The 15,709-nt window shown below is 54.0% G+C and overlaps 1 protein-coding gene across 6 annotated transcripts in view; it reads right to left on the reverse strand.

The window, feature by feature from the left end:
- EVL (Enah/Vasp-like) overlaps window positions 1-15,709 on the reverse strand; it is a 120,145-nt gene that overhangs the window by 20,290 nt on the left and 84,146 nt on the right. The window lies entirely within an intron of this gene.

Below are 15,709 nucleotides of genomic sequence, written 5' to 3' on the forward strand. Positions count from 1 at the left end.
GGGAAGAACCCCGGGGCACTCCTCAACTCGGCCACCCAGGCTGAGGCTGGCCTCGGCCAGGCTCTGCCCAAGCGTCCTGCCGGCTGTTCCTTGGTCTTCCTTTCCTCACCATCATACTTTCTGCTCTCTTAACCTGTTACTGCTGGTGTTGCACTTTTCTTTTACCAGCCCTACCAGCTCCAAGGCCCGCAGGTGATCAATCCTTCCACCTGCCACAAGACTTACTGTCATTACATGTGTGGGCACAGTGGCCATTCCGTCTGTGGGAAGCTCGTCTGCACTTCCCTAGCTGGCAAACTGCAGGGCCCACTGGGGGCACCTAGGCCTCTGTGCCGGTGGAGCACTCCCAGGCAAGTTCCTTGAGAGTGAAGCCCACACCTTGCCCCTCTCTGGACTTCAGCACGCTGATCAGGGCCTGGTCCAGAGCGCTCGGAGAACATCTATGGGACACGCCCAACTTGGCATCACTTCCAACTCTCCGTCTGGGAAACCCTAGCCAGCACCTTCTCACAAGCAATGCCTGCTTCCCAGTCTGACTGTGGTTTCTCCGACTCACCAGCCTCTACCTGCGCCCAGCAAACGTTGCCCTCCCACAAATCATCTCTCAGGTCACCTTCTCTGCCTGGGTCCCAGACGTGTGCTCTTTCCTGGGGAGGCTTCCCAGCAGCCCGAGCTGGTCTCTGCCCAGGCTTGTGTCTGTAAGCCCATGAGTTCACACACATTATCGGAAAGCCCAGCTCCTGCATGCTGTTCCCCAGCCAGGAAACTTGGGGTTCCTTCTGGTTCCCCTGGGAAAACCCAACTCGCCTGGCCCACACCCCAGTCACTCCTCCAGGCCCACTACAGGGGACCTACGTGAGTCAGGCACCATCTCCCTTACAGTCTGCCTTCATGGATACTGACTGCTCCCTCTTCAATTCCCTGGACTCAGACCAAATATGCAAACTAAGCAGAAATTGGAAAGGTATGGCACTGAACTTCAAAGGAATTTGCCCTCCCCCTATCCCCGCTGCCCAGGATGGGCACCTGCAGGAAGGCTGGCACCTTTTCTCTCTGACTTGGGCTCACGTGACTACCTTCTGCTGGTCCAAACACTTCCCCAGACATTTAACACATTGTTTCTAGTGGGCTTTGGGGCCTTGAGCAGCTAGTCACCTTCCGTCTTCGGGACTTGACCCACCCCTTGACCCATGGTGCTGAACTAGAGAGGCAGCAGCAGGTGCCAGTGGCAGCAGCCCCACTTCTGCCTGCTCACCAAGCTGCAGGCGCTGTTCTGAGTACAGGGACTTGAAGCCACGTAGAGCTAAACCGAGTCCTGGCGCTGTCCTTTACTCTTTACCTAACCTTAGCCAGGTTATTGAATCTCTTTACCTCCGTTTTCCTGTCTGAAAAATTAGCAAAAGTACCACTTGCCTTGGAATGTGGATCAATGACATGTTAGTATCAGTCTAGCGCTGGATACAGCACAACCCAACGGTGCTGGTTTCTTTCCTTGTTAGGTAGTGCTGAGTGATTAGCATCTCATATGTACATCTATTAAATTCCTTTTTAAAAACAGATTTTAGTTATTTATTTTTAGCGAGGGGGAGGGAGAAAGTGAGGGAGAGAAACATCGCTGTATGAGAGGGGATACACTGATTGCTTCTCTCTCGCATACCCCCAACCAGGAACCTGGCCTGCAAACCCAGGCATGTTCCATGACTGGGAATCAAACTGGAATAGAAGTGGTGATCTTTTGGTTTGTAGGCTGGTGCTCAATCCACTGAGCCACGCCAGCCAGGGCTATTAAATTCTTATAACCCATCCCAGAAAGGGGCTAGGAGTGGTGTTACCATTACTCACTGGGCCACAGACACCCAGAGAGATTAAAAACTTGCCTGCATCAAATCAGTGAGTGATGGAGCCAGAACCAGAATGGGACCCCACAGCCTCCAACCCCACACTGTCACAGAGAGCTTCCTCTGTTTCTTCAGAGGTCGCTCTGCAATGGGTCATGTTGTGAGATCTGCCCAAAGGAGAGGCCTCGGGAGTAGTACCCAGTGGTCAGAAATCCAACTTAAGACCTGCCTGCCAGCAACGGACCACTTCTGCTTCAAAGAGTGGCATTGTTAGGAAGAAGCAGCAGGAGAAGCTGAAGGTGAACTTGCAACCAAGCATAGGACGAGGGCTCAGCAGATCCTTGAGTTAATGTTCTGCTTTCAACCAGAGGAGCCGTGTTAGCTGGGGTCCACAGACTTCCCTACCCTCCCAGGCGGGCAGTGCCCACACCCAGCAGGGCGGGGACCCCAGCTGAGCTGGCTGTCCCCACTCTAGCTGCTGGATGCCCCAGGAGGGGAGGAAAGACATGTCAACATCAGGGTTTGCCAAAGGGAGTCAGGAGAGACAAGTGCTCCTGCAACCAGGCAGACAGCTGGATCTGACCCCAGTTCTGCCAAGTCCAACCTCCTGGGCCAGCCTCTCCAACTATGAGACCCGGGTCTTGGCTGAAAGGACCCATAAGGCCTTCTTTCACACCATGAGCCTATTAATTTGTTAATTAAATGTATTTGTTTCCTCAACAAGTACTTATTCCCAGTTTTTAAAAAAAATTTTTAAAAGGATTTTATTTATTTATCTTAGAGGGGAAGGGAAGGGGAGAGTCAGAGAGAGAAACATGAATGTATGGTTGCCTCTCATTCGTTCCCTGCCGGGAACCAGGAACTGGGAACTGGGAACTGGCTTGCAACCCAGGACTGGGAATCGAGATCGTGTGGTTCGCAGGCCTGCACTCGATCTACTGAGCCACACCAGCCAGGGCTATTCCCAGTTTTTACTCCCCAGAAGGGCAGTAGTGGAGGAAAGCTATGCCCAGGCCAGACGTCCGAGCTCAGCCTGCCCTGGTGCTGGCCACTCCTGCCCCTGCTGCAGAGGTCTGTCCTCTCCTCTGCGCTGGAATGGCCCTTCCAGCTCGGGGGTGGGCACCAACAGCGTGGCATGCTCTGGGGGTATGTGGAGAAACAGGGAGAATGCTGACCACTCTTCCACAGCATCAGTTCTACTGGTAAATAATTAAAAATATGGAAATACTCATAGAGTAGAAAATAAAATCTGCATGAGTTCTTACAACAGACTTCCAAGGGCTGAGACTGGGGGTCTCTTGGCCACATCACCCACCAGACAGGCGCAAGGCAGTCTCCTGGCTGACCTCTGAGGCCCACGGACACTCCCTGAGCCAGGCCTCCAGTGGCTCTGGCCTAGCCCTGCTGCTCTCCAGGATGTCACCTGCATCTTCCCGACATGTTTATTCCTTCCCCGCCTTCCTCTGATGGCCCCTCTGCCCATGACGTGGCACATCCCAGCTCTGCTCCGCAGCCCTGCTGTCCTCTGAGGCCTGCCACCTGCCCAGAGAAGGCTCTTCTTCCGAGCCCTGCCTTCTACTAGAGCTGGAAGGTGCTTGTTTGCTGCCCCTGCTGGACTGTGAGCATAAGGGAATTACCCTGCACATGTGCTTCCACGGCTCCATGTCTACTTCTCAGAACAACCCGATGAGCTGTCATCATCGCCCCGTGGGATGTGTCAGCAAATGGAGTCTCGAGGCACAAACCACCCCTCTGATGGGTGGCTAAGCTGGGTCAGCCAGGGCTCTTCCACTGACCCCTTTCTGCCACCCCAAACAGGGCGCCATGTTCCTCTGAAGTTGGGGCAGGTAGGGGTGCCCGTCAATGCACAGGGGTCCTCAGAAAGCCACAGGCCAGCACAGTGTACAAGCCATCACTGATGTAACTTAGTAAGAAGTCATGGCTGTAGCATATAGCCAGAGTGGAGAGGCTGAGCCTGGACTCGGGCCTCAGAAAGCCACAGGCTAGCTGGGGACCCGCTGGGCCCCTCCCTCCAAGTGCCAGCTGCAGGGATGCAGGTTGTGAAGGCCTGGGGTCTTGAGGGCTCCTTCCTCACGGGTCTGGGGGAAAGTGTAGGCCCTAGAATATTACACTCAAAGGCCGCCCTTCCATACCTGGCCCTGCCTGTTCCTCAAACCTCGCCCACCCCCCAGGAGGGACAGTGCCCTGGGAACGGCACCAGGCTCCATAAGTTCTGTGCACCTGAGTGTTCAGCTGCATGTCCACGCACCGTTCCTGTCTTCTCAAACTGGCAAACCTGTACCCATCCTTTAAGACCCAGGCTGGGCACACCCAGGCCAGAGGCTTTCTCAGTAGCCGTGTGTGCCAGTCCTGCTCTCCACGTTCCGCAGGCCCTGTGCTCCCTCATCACAGCACTTGCCACACTCGCTCTCTTCTCCGCCAGGCTGAGCTCCGTGACTGCGGGAACCGCATCTCCGTGTGCAGGTGCCTGGCTCCGAATGGATGCTCTGACAGTGTCTGCACATTCACTCACCCCCAACTGTCACTGAGCGAGGCACTGGGGACAGAACTGTGGACAAACTGCTCCCTGGACCTGGGTTGTAGAGAGGGGCCGTGGAAGAAGGCCCGGCAGGGAAGAGAAATGAAGTGGCGAGTATGCGGGTGTGACTCCTTTGAGTAGGTGATGCAGGAGCAGAGGAAAGAACGTTCTGGGCGGAAGGGACACTGGGTGTGAAGGCTGGTGTCAGCAGCATGTGTGGCCTGCTCGGGGAAACAGTGAGGAGGCTGGTGTGACTGGAAGTGAGTGGGTGAGGCTGAGAGTGCAGAGGACACAAGTCAGGAAGCAGCCAGGGCCAGGGAGGTCCCTGCAGGCCCCGGTGAGGATTTGCATTTGATTCTGAGTAAGACTAGAAGGCCCCGGAGAGCCCTGGGCAAGGGCTGACCTAGACTTGGAAAGGTGTGCCAGTGTGCGGAGCAGATGATGCCAGGCTGCGCGTAGAAGCAGGCAAATCAAGTAGGTGGCTATGTGAAAACCTGGTCATTTGTTGAGTGAATGGATGAAAGAAGGTTGGCGGCAAGCAAGCAGGTGGGGGCGGGCCCTCAAATGCTCACACCCATCCACCCTAGAAAAGCAAGCTGTAGTCCGAGGCCAGCGCTTGGGTTTCTCAGTTCCTGGGGTGTCTACTGACTAAGATATTTGAGTTGGCTCTTACCATGTGAGCTAAACATGGCAGAATGCTGACCCATGAAATTATCATTCTTTAGGAAAGATATTATATGTGCTAGGTGAGAAAAAAGAAAATAGATGCTAAGGAATTTTTGACTTTGGAAGGGGTAGGTACTACAAAGACTGCTCAGGTTAAATGCCTGTAACAACCAACCCATGACAAAGCTGCGAGGCGCGAGCTGACCAGGTCTCTTTGAAAGGCCTGTCACCTAGGACGTGACAGCCCTTCTGCAGGGGTGTCAGCCCAATGGGCAGAGACTGGGCTTGGAATTAAGAGACTCTGTGGCGTGGCCTTGGGCAAGTCACTTACTGCTATGAGCCTTCACTCTTTATCCTTAAGATGGGGACACGATTCCTAATGTCTCCCTCAGTCTCAGGAGGATGCTGCGAAGGCCTGAAGAGATGAGGTCCAAGTGAAATGATGTGTGTGAAGGTGGGGGCACGTACAACAGGTGACCTGGTCCTTTTCTTTTCTTTTTTTTTTTAAATTTTATTTATTTGTCTTTAGAGAGGAAGGGAAGGACAGAAGGAGAGAAATATCAATGTATGGTTGCCTCTCGTGAGTTCCCTCCTGGGAACTGGCCTGCAACCCAGGCATGTGCCCTGACTGGGAATCGAACTGAGATTGTGTGGTTCGCAGGCCCGCGCTCAATCCACCGAGCTACACCAGCCAGGGCCTGGTCCTTTCCTTAAGGAGCACAGGATTAGCCCCCGGCGGGTCCCCACTTCTTCCCACACCAGTCATGACTCTGGCCACATATGGAGGGGTGAGATCCAAGGACAGTGTCTTGGGTCTGGCTGCTCCAGCAACAGCCTGATTTCTTTCTTTCTTTGTTTAATCCTCATCTGAGAATACATTTATTGATTTTTTTAGAGAGAGAGGAAGGGAGAGAAAGAGAGCGAAACATCAATGTGAGAAAGAAACATTGATCAACTGCCTCCCACACCGACCCCAACTGAAGATCAACCCAGCAACCTAGGTATGTGTCCTGACCGGGGATTGAACCCACAATCTTTTGTTGTATGGGACGACGCTCCAACCCACCGAGCCACCTGGCCAGGGCACAGTCTGATTTTTTAATGGTGCTGACAGCTCAGAAAGCACCTTCCCATTTGTTTTATCATCTCAGCTTCACACCATTGCAAGCAGTTATTAAGTACACTTTAAAGACGAGGAAATTAAGGTGCAGGATGGTCAATGGCCTGTTCAAGGTTCCAGAGCTGCCATGTGTGACAGTCTGGGGGACAGGTCTGGTAACCTGTCATTTGCCCCTGGAGGTTGTGTTAGTCACCTATGCTGCCCACAGGCTGCTTACCAGGCCCAACCACTGTGCCCAAACCGAGGCACATCAGGCAGGCCCCACAAGGCAGCACTCTATAAGGACCACGTGCTGTCCCAAGCCCGGCTTAGGCATGGTGTCCAGGCCAAGCTACGGAAAACTAAAGGCCTCCGAGGCATCTTCCCACCACTGCCAGGGAGACAGCCCTGGGGCCAGTGGGAGGGGTGGCCCTTCTTCTCCAGGGTGGGAGGTGCAAACACACCAGCAGTTCTTTAGCAGAAGACACGGCGGCAGCAGGATGTTCCCAAATTAGGGGCCCCAAGGAGGGATACAAAGTCCCACCTACGTGCAGAGGGAGACCCTCTCCTGGGACCACCAAACCAACAAGATCTGCTTGTGCCACCAGACCTGTCCTGACCATGTGTTCCTCCCCATCTGCACTCAGTCCTGTAGGCCCGGGGTCAAGCCCAGGCAGCCCGGCCACACAGTGTCCCAACACATGAGCGGCCGGCATCACCCCAGGAGTTGATATGGCTGACTTTTCAAATATTTTTTTAAAAAGTGACTTCAAACAGTTATAGCAATCGACAGGTAACAGAGAATTCTCACCAACACCGTCTCGTGCATCTCTCACAACAACCCTGTGAGGTGGGAATGATCTCGGAGCACTGACGTGACTTGTCCAAGGGTGTGCATGCCCTTCGTACAAGCTGCACCCGAACCGAGGCCTGTGTGAGTCCACATCCAATGTGCATGCACCTCAGGGCCCCAGTGGTGGCAGGGCCGTGATCACAGGGGCGCTGGCTGGGGCAGGCGAGCTCCTTTGTTACGGGCGGTGCGAGGCGGGCCAAGGTGACGGGTGCGATTTCTGTGTGAGACAGTTCCATTTGCCATGTCCCTCAATCACAGATAGCACCCCTCACCTTGTGCCCAGTTTCACAGGCTTGTGAGCAGTGCTGGTGCCGGAACGTCGTCTTCGTCTGCAGAGGGTGCTGTGATGGCAGGAGGCGCCGGGCTTGCAAATGCACACAACAGACACAGGAGCACACTGGCGAGCCCCATGCTCACCTCACCCAACACCCTGGATGTGACAGCCCTTCTGCAGGGCACCTGCCCTCGAAGGGCTCACAGTCTAGAAAGTAAACCACGAGCTGCAACCCAGTGGATGGCAGTGTGCACAGTGAGGGGAGGCTGGCAGCAGATGGGCAGGGTACCCGGCACTGGGCACGACCCGGTCTGGCATGGCGCGACATAGGGCAGGGGAGAACTGAAATGAGGCGGGAGCCACGCCACGAAGAGCCTTACTGAGATGACCTTGGGTCTTTAGAAAGGTCACAGAGAAGTGCCAGCAGGGAGGAAGATTAAAGAAGGGGCGGAGAGGCTGACCAGTTAGGGTCCTGCTCTGACGCTCTGAGGGGAGACAGTGAGTACATGGGATTGAGGTGGTACAGCCCCAGGGTGGGGCTAGGCCATGGGGCTTGGAGTCCCGTGACCAGCAAGCCCCTGGGGTCTTGGTTTGCCCACCCACCTGATGTGGATGCAGCAGGAGCTCACAGCCTAGACACAGGGCTGGTTTTTGAGGGTCCTGTGACAAACGGGACCTTGTCTGATTTCCCAACCTGACTGGATTCACATGGTGGGACAACAGGATGCGCCCAGTGGTGTTCGCCATCTGGAAGGGGGCACAAATGAAGCCCCGTGGGGCCCAGGGGAAGAGGGGTTCTGTCACGTGGCTGGAAAGGCCTCACAGTGTCAAAGTGTTGGGGGAAGTGAGAAAGAATGGCCGGCTGGGGCACCCTGATAACTGGCCACGGGGCCCATGTAACTTGCCAGATGGTGAATCAGGGCCTGCCTGCTCCTGGGGCAAATCTCCGAGCAGAGGCTGTGCCAGAAGCACCTGGCCAGGCGCTCAGGAGATGGCCAACAGAGGACAGTCAGCAGTGGAAGGAGAACACTGGGGTAGGGCTGGCACCAGGAGCTGCCTCCTCCTGCTTTCAGGTGGGCGGTGCTGAGCCTACTACTGCATGTATCTCAGGTGAGTCTGACAGCCTGGGGTTTCTTTTTCTTTAGGAGAAAAAGGTAAGTAATTTTCAACAGAAAGGTTTATGAGAAGCAAAATTCAGCCCCGACTCTAAGCCACTATGAAGGGCAAAGTGAGGAAATGGCTGTCTGTCTAGGGTCCCTGCCTGGCTCCTTCCCAAGTATGTGCGGACTGCCCTGGGGCACTGGCTAAGCACATGGACACTGGAAAAGCTGGGAGGGCACTCAGTGCCAGCACCAGGACAGTCATATCTGAAATACACTAGTGATGTTACTGCAAGCAAGCCAACTAAGGAATAGCTATACTGTTAACGTTCCGAGAGGCTGATGGAAACAAGCACTTCACCATGTGTTTTAATTCACCCCTGTGGGTGTCCACTGAGCTACCAGGTTTTTCCTCTTTTTTCCAGAGTCCCAGTGCGTGTAAAAAAGTGAAACTATCCTGGTTGCATTAGGGTGTGGATCCTTGGAACTGCTCAAAACGACCACTTTGAAATTCACCACATTACACCCCAAAACTGGAAACAAAGATGTCTTTGACCATAGCGCTTCTGTCCCAGCTGTGCCTGGCCTCCCACTGCTGGCGTTACCTTCTGTGGCTTGCACCCCTCGCCTTGTGCTACCACCTTTGAGGGGCAGGCACACACCCGCACCGAGCTTGGGTGTGTACACGAGGCATTTGGCCCCTGCCGTCAGCACCGCACCTTGCTGTACACCCAGGACCTCATTTGAGATAAGCACGACCATGTCATTTCACAGACAGGAAACCAAGGCCCAGAGAAAGAGCCCTGCCCAAAGTCAGACAGCTTATCTGCAACAGCTGGGTGGCGCCTGCCTTCTCCCGTGAGTGAATTTCATGCCCCTATCCCAGCGGCCAGTCCTGTCACATGTACCCCAGGCGTTGGGACACATGTACTCCAGCACCCCTCCCTCCTCCAGGCCTGGGTACCTTGGGCCCACTAGACACGTGCACGGGCCCTGGCCCCGGGGGTCCAAGCGGAAGGCCCAATGCTTGCCGTGGAGGGTTCTTGGGCTTTCTGCGCACCCTCCCTGACACACTCAGCCTCAGTCAGAACAAGAAGCTTGGCCAGCTGCCCTTGACCCTCCTGGTCCCCCCTGGGAGTACCTATGACTTTGTGACAAGCTGGGGGTTGCCGGGTCTTCTGATCTGAAAAGAGTTTCTTGAGGTCTTAATGGGAGCCGAGGCAGGAACTCTGCTTTGGTCTGCGGTGGCCCCACTCTGCCCTGAGTTGACAGTAAGGACAGGGAGGCCGCAGGCGAGAGGGCTGAAGAATGCCATGGCTCCTGCGGCGAGGACACAGAAGCAGCTTCCCAGCAAGGGCAGGCTGCTCCACCCACTGGGAAGGCCTGACTGGGCCTCATCAGAGAGAACCCAATGGGGAAAAAGGGACCAAAGCAAGCCCTCTTTGGTCCCCCTGAATATTGGCTTTCTTGTCCCTCTGCACTCTTCCTGAAGAAGTCCCACGGTGGCCCTAGGCCCCAGGGACACTTCTTGGGAAGGAACAAGTCTGTCAAACTTGGTCACCTGGGACAGGGGGAGAGACCTTAGTGCAGGCTCCGGCTCTGCCCAACTTGCTATGGTGCCCTATGCGGGTACCTTCCCCCTCACTGAGTCTCAGTTTTGTCATCTGAAAAATGTACATGCTATTTCTTGACACCTAGGTCCCCTGGCCCAGCCCCCACTCCCCAGCCCCACCTGGACCACCCAGCAGAGGCTCTGCACAAAGATTTTCTCAGGAATTCTCTCCCACCAGGTGGCTGGATACCATTAGCACGGGGCCTCACTTCAGGTGTCACCAGGGCCCCGAGCTCTGGAACAACAAAGAAGATCCTACACCGCTGTGGGAAGCTTCTGAGGCCTGCAGCAGTTTCACGGGACAGGACTGGGCCCGGGGACAAAGTGTGGGGCAGGGAGGGGTAGCCTGAGGAAGCAAGACACCTACAACTACGAGGTGCCTTTCACAGGCACTGTTTCAGGTAGCTCTCCAGCACTCCCTTCTGCAGACAGAGGGACCTGTTCCAGGTCACGCTTGTAAGTGGTGGAGTGTATGTCGGTGCCAAGTGTGGAGCGCAGAGTACCCAGTGGGCACGGATGCTCGCGCCCCTGCCCCCACACCTGGCCCCAGACGCCTCGCCCATCTGGCTGTCCCTGAGTTGTACCCTTTATAATAAAACAGTGATCTTGTAAGTTAAGTGTCTTTCTGAGTTCTGCGAACTGCTCTAGTGGATTAACTAGTTGAACCCCAGGAAGGGGCCATGGGAACCTCTGATTTATAGCCTGTGGGTCAGAGGTACAGGTGACAACCTGGATCTGTGATGGCATCTGAAATAGGCGGGTGGGAGGTGGTGGGTGGGAGGGGCAGGCTGGAAACTGAGCCCCTAATCTTGGGAAACCTGGTGTCAGAAGCGAGGCCTGGAGGGCAGAGGGCAGAGGGCAGAGGGGACAGGGAGGAGGGCAGTATCCTGCCTGCCACACTATGTGCTTCTTTGCTTCTGGATGGAAGAGGAACCATGTTCTTGTCCCAGCTTCCCTCCCGGGCTGGGCCACACTCAGGACCCCCTCTCCGGTTCAGTGTTCTCCGCTGAGAGGGGCAGACACTGTGTATCAACATGGCATGGTCAAGGGATACTCCAATGAGACCTCAGATGTGATGCCGGAAGGGACAAGGCCGACGGTCACAGTCCTTCCCGTCCATCCCTTCGGACACAACAGCCCCTTTTCGTGACAAACATTTGGAATGTTCCCTGTACTATCCAGACATGAAATTCATGGATTACATAACCCACATACATAAATTAGAAAAAAGAACACCCCACTGCACTGGTTTGACAACGGGAGTTGGGTGGATGATGACAAACCTCACAGATGACAGCTCCCAAAACAGAAAACAATTCTAGTAGAGTTACAAACAAACCGAAACACAATTTTCTTTTGAAGTACATGGTAGTTGCAATCCTAGAAACTCAGCAAGTATTAAAACTGGTAAAAAAAAAAGCGGGGGAGGCTTTTTCTTGAACAGAGGTCAGCTCTGGCTCAGATAATCCAGTCCTTCACATCCACATGCCGGGGGACACGAGGAGCAAGCCTTGTGCTCTGTGCAGCACGCAGACCCTCCGCGGCACTCCACCGTGCCTGCTGAGGACTGCTCGCCCGGTCCTCTCCACACCCACCAGAGCTGAAACAGGCCTGAAACCATGTGCGAGACGGCAGCTGACAGAGCCATGAACCAGCACCCTGACTTCCAGGCCAGGGTCTCCCCACACACTCAAGTGAACGCCCACAGGGCCGAGCCACCCAGAGATTCCTGACTCTGCGGCAGGGGACGCACATGCTGCAGTTGAATGGGACATGGCTAAGCTGCTACCGCTAGTCACCATCACAGCCCCTGCACCGTGGTGTGCTGTGCACCTCAGAAGCTTTCCTTATCCCACTATCTACTTACACCCTCGTTCCAAGGCAGTCACACTGCCCATCTTACAGACGAAGAAGCTGAAGCCCAGAAAGGGGCATGACTTCCCCAGACACATGTGGTTGCCAGCCTGGCCAGGCCCAGAATCAGGCTGGCCAACTCCCTGCCACCAACGCCTCTCTTCCCACCAAGTGGGCGTGGCTCTCCCACAGCACATGGAAAGGGCTGCAACAGGCCTCCTGCCCGGTAAAGACGCCAGAGGACAACTAGGCACTGTAGATGCTGCCTGACGGCAGCTGAGGGAGGGAGGGAGGGAGGGAGGGAGGGACATGTATTACCCATCACTGAGCCTGAAACACACCACACGATACCAGACTGCCTCCGCGCATTTGCCAAGGGAACCCCAAGATCCCTCTGTCAGTAGGGGATTCACATACTTTGGGAGTGGGGCCATTCAGTGACTCAGGGGTCACTGAAGGTTCGAGAAGTCTGCATCCCTCTGTGCTGCACTGCATTCAATTAAAGCTACCGCTTTAATTGAAAATAATGGGGAAATAATGAGATGGCCAATTAACACATGGAAAAGGCTCACCTGTACTAGTACACAGAAATGCAGATTAAAATGATGTGTTTCCCCTTCTTGGCATTTACTAAGGTTGACCAGATACCGTGCTCACGCCTGGTGCTGGGGAAGGCCGGAGCAGAGGGGGACTGTCCTGAGTACTGGACAGGGTGTACACCGGCACAGCTCTTCTGGAAGGCATTTGGGTGAGATATGCGGACACTTTAAAAATGTCTACATTGTTTGACTCAGAAACATGCCCAAGAATAACTGGACAAATGTGTAAAGATGAACTTGTACAACACGAAGCACACACACACAAATACACAAACACACAAGAGAGCCCTCTCTCCATTACATGAATGTGGGAGTGAAAAAATACAGATGACCTACAAGTTTAAAAGCAGAGGACTGGTTAGGTTACGGTCCCATGGCACTCAATGCAATACTCTGGCCGCTTACACGGTGTGCCGATCTGACATCCTCGCCATGGAAATACACCCATGCCGAAGCGCTAGTGAGACAGGCAGGTTAGAAGGCAGCATGCGGAGGCTGGGGTCAGAAACATTCCTCCACATGTGAACCCTAAAACATCTGGAAGGGCAGAGGGCTACTTGCAGTCTCCGGTTGCAGGAGTAGAGGCACTTTTGGTTTGCCTGTCTGTATTTGCTGCTTCTCAATAACGAACAAGGACTGCCTCACTCAGCAGCCATGGCTGATGTGGGAGCCTGCCTCCTGCAGGTGCTAGGGCCTGTCAGAGGTGAAATGCGTCCTGCTGCTCCAGTTTCTTCGCAGGTCTTACCTGCTCCTAGCCATGGCCCTGGGCACAACGTTAGGAAACCAGATCTTTCAAGGATCAAAGGCCTGTCTCTTCCACGTAGAAGTTAGGCAGCAAAACCATTGCTCCACTGTGCCCATCTGTGTCCAGAACAGGTTAGAATCCTGGCTCGACAGCGGCTTCACTAGGTTGAGAGGTGGGAAGGAACAGAGACAGACATGAGTCTAGGCCTCCACCTGTCGTCAGCATGCAGACCACGCAACCTGCGTGAATGAGTGGTTTGTGGGTTTAATTTCTTCTAATTCTTTGGCTGTGGAATTACAGAGGAGTCACTTCCTCTCTGAGCCTGGCTTCCGAACCTGGTGACATTATCTGGGACTCACCTCCGGGGATGTGGCGAGACCCGGGTAACAGAAGGGGGAGGGGGACACTGTTCGGCATGAAGTCCTCGGCATCTGGGATGGTCCGAGTGGCTTTCAGGTTTGTATCTCCGTGTCTCCTGTCCGTTTGCAAACCTGCAGGCAGCCACACCAGTGTCTGCCCACACACAAGGTGGAGACAGGGGAATGCTAAGCAAGGCCCAACCCATGGAGACACTGAGCTCAGAAAGGAGCATGACCTGAAGGGGAGAGCCCCTGCAGAACTGGCAGAGGCGAGGGAGGGAGCCATGGTGAGCCGAGGTAGCAGACGCCACACTGGGCCCTGGAATCCTCTCCCCTCTGTCAGAGAGATTTAGGACCACACTACACATAAGGACAAGGAAACTCACAGAAGATAACCAGATTTAACAAGACCAAGAGGGAAAGAACTCAAGTTATTTATGTTCTTATGACATACCAGGCACTATACACCAAGTGCTTTACAAACATTTCAGATTCAGTCTTCCTAACAACTCCAGGAAGTTCATTATCCCAAGGCCATGGGTGGCAGAGCAGAGACTTAATATGAGATATAGCTGCACTCAAACAAATGCTTTTATCACTACAGCAACCTGCCTCCCACTGAGGGAGGGAGGAAAGGGGGCAACTTCCCGATGGGGGTATTTAACAGGCAGCGTTACAATCAGCTGGCAGTGAGGTGACAGACAGGTAGGGGACAGGCAGCCAGCACTGGCCTGAGCACTAAAGGCCACACCAAGGAGTCGTACACTGCAGTGACAGGAACCTGAGAGGGAGACAGCATCAAGGGGAAGAAACCAGGCCCAGACGTGCACACTGCATGCAGTGCACAGGCAGTGAAGTTCAAACACTGGCAAAGCCACTCTGTTGTCTCAGATGTGATACCCTGGCTGTCCTGGGGGGCAATCTGGTGCACAAACCTGTGCACACAGCTCCTCCAGCTGCACTTCTCAGATGTGTGCACCTGCTGCAGGCAGGTTATGCCTCAGGTGAGGTAAAAACATAATCCTTAGTGGGCTCAGAGGTTCCCTCCACCAAAGCTTGCCTGCACAAGCAGATCAGGCCATGGCCAATGAACCCAGACAGGTAACCGCTGTTCTTGGCCCTGGTGTGAAATTAGGCTACTCTCACGTTGTGAACTTACCTTGACCCCAACAAAGACGTAGTTTCAACCCAGGTATGGGCTCTGAATCTGAGTTCCTGCCTGACACTGCTCAGTTACTTCCTCATGACAGGTGGGTCACAGCTTTCTTCTATGAAAACGAGCTGAATTAATGGATTGCTCTGAGATCCTATGGTGAATTTAACCAAGTAACTAGTGTTTTCTAACTTAAGCGGTTGCTTTGAAAGAGTCAGTGGTCTGATTAAATTAAAGCCCTTTTCTTTTGTTTTTGCCCCGCAACACATCCAACGTACAGATAAATAAAGTGTAATTCTCATGTTCGGTGGCAGGTGAGATAGTTCAGAGCAGAACTCTAGCTCAGCTCACATTACTACAAAGTTCAAGGCTCTTGGGTGAAACATGCTTAATGAACATTTATGTGGTGCCCACAACATTTCAAGCTCTGTGCTGGCCATTCCACATGCCATGGTAGAGAGGCTTCTCGACCACGTGTCCCAAGTTCACAGCAGAAAATCCACACACCCGGGAGCCGTGTCACTGCGGGAAAGCACTCTGAACGTACCTGCTCTGTACATGGCCTACGGAAAGCATACTCGAAGCATCTTCTTTACTTACTTTAGCAAATCCCTCTATGGTTTAAACAGGGTCCCACGGCTGCAGTACATCAGGACATTGGATATTCAGAAGTTTCCTCCGTCTGGGTCCTGAGTACTACGTCTTCCCACTTCCCACACCCCAACTGTGGCAGCAGCAATAGTAGTGACAGTAAAGACACTTGCAACACTAATACGGGAGATCAATATATGTCAGGCAGCCTGCTGAACAGTTTACATTCCAGCTCACTAAGATGTAAAAACACACCCCCCATTAGAGATAAGGAAATAAAGCACAGAAACATGAAGTCACATGTCCGTGGGCTCCTTAGCAGAACCAGGACTCGTGCTAGGCAGTGGGGGGGAGGTAAGGTCTGCAGCTCAGGGCAGGACAGGATCCGTGGCTGTCACACACGCCCTCAAAAGCCCCAGTCCTCCCT

The sequence above is a fragment of the Sturnira hondurensis genome, unplaced genomic scaffold (assembly GCF_014824575.4).
Source record: "Sturnira hondurensis isolate 20B ecotype Veracruz unplaced genomic scaffold, ASM1482457v3 Scaffold0021143, whole genome shotgun sequence".
Taxonomy (NCBI): Eukaryota; Metazoa; Chordata; class Mammalia; order Chiroptera; family Phyllostomidae; genus Sturnira; species Sturnira hondurensis.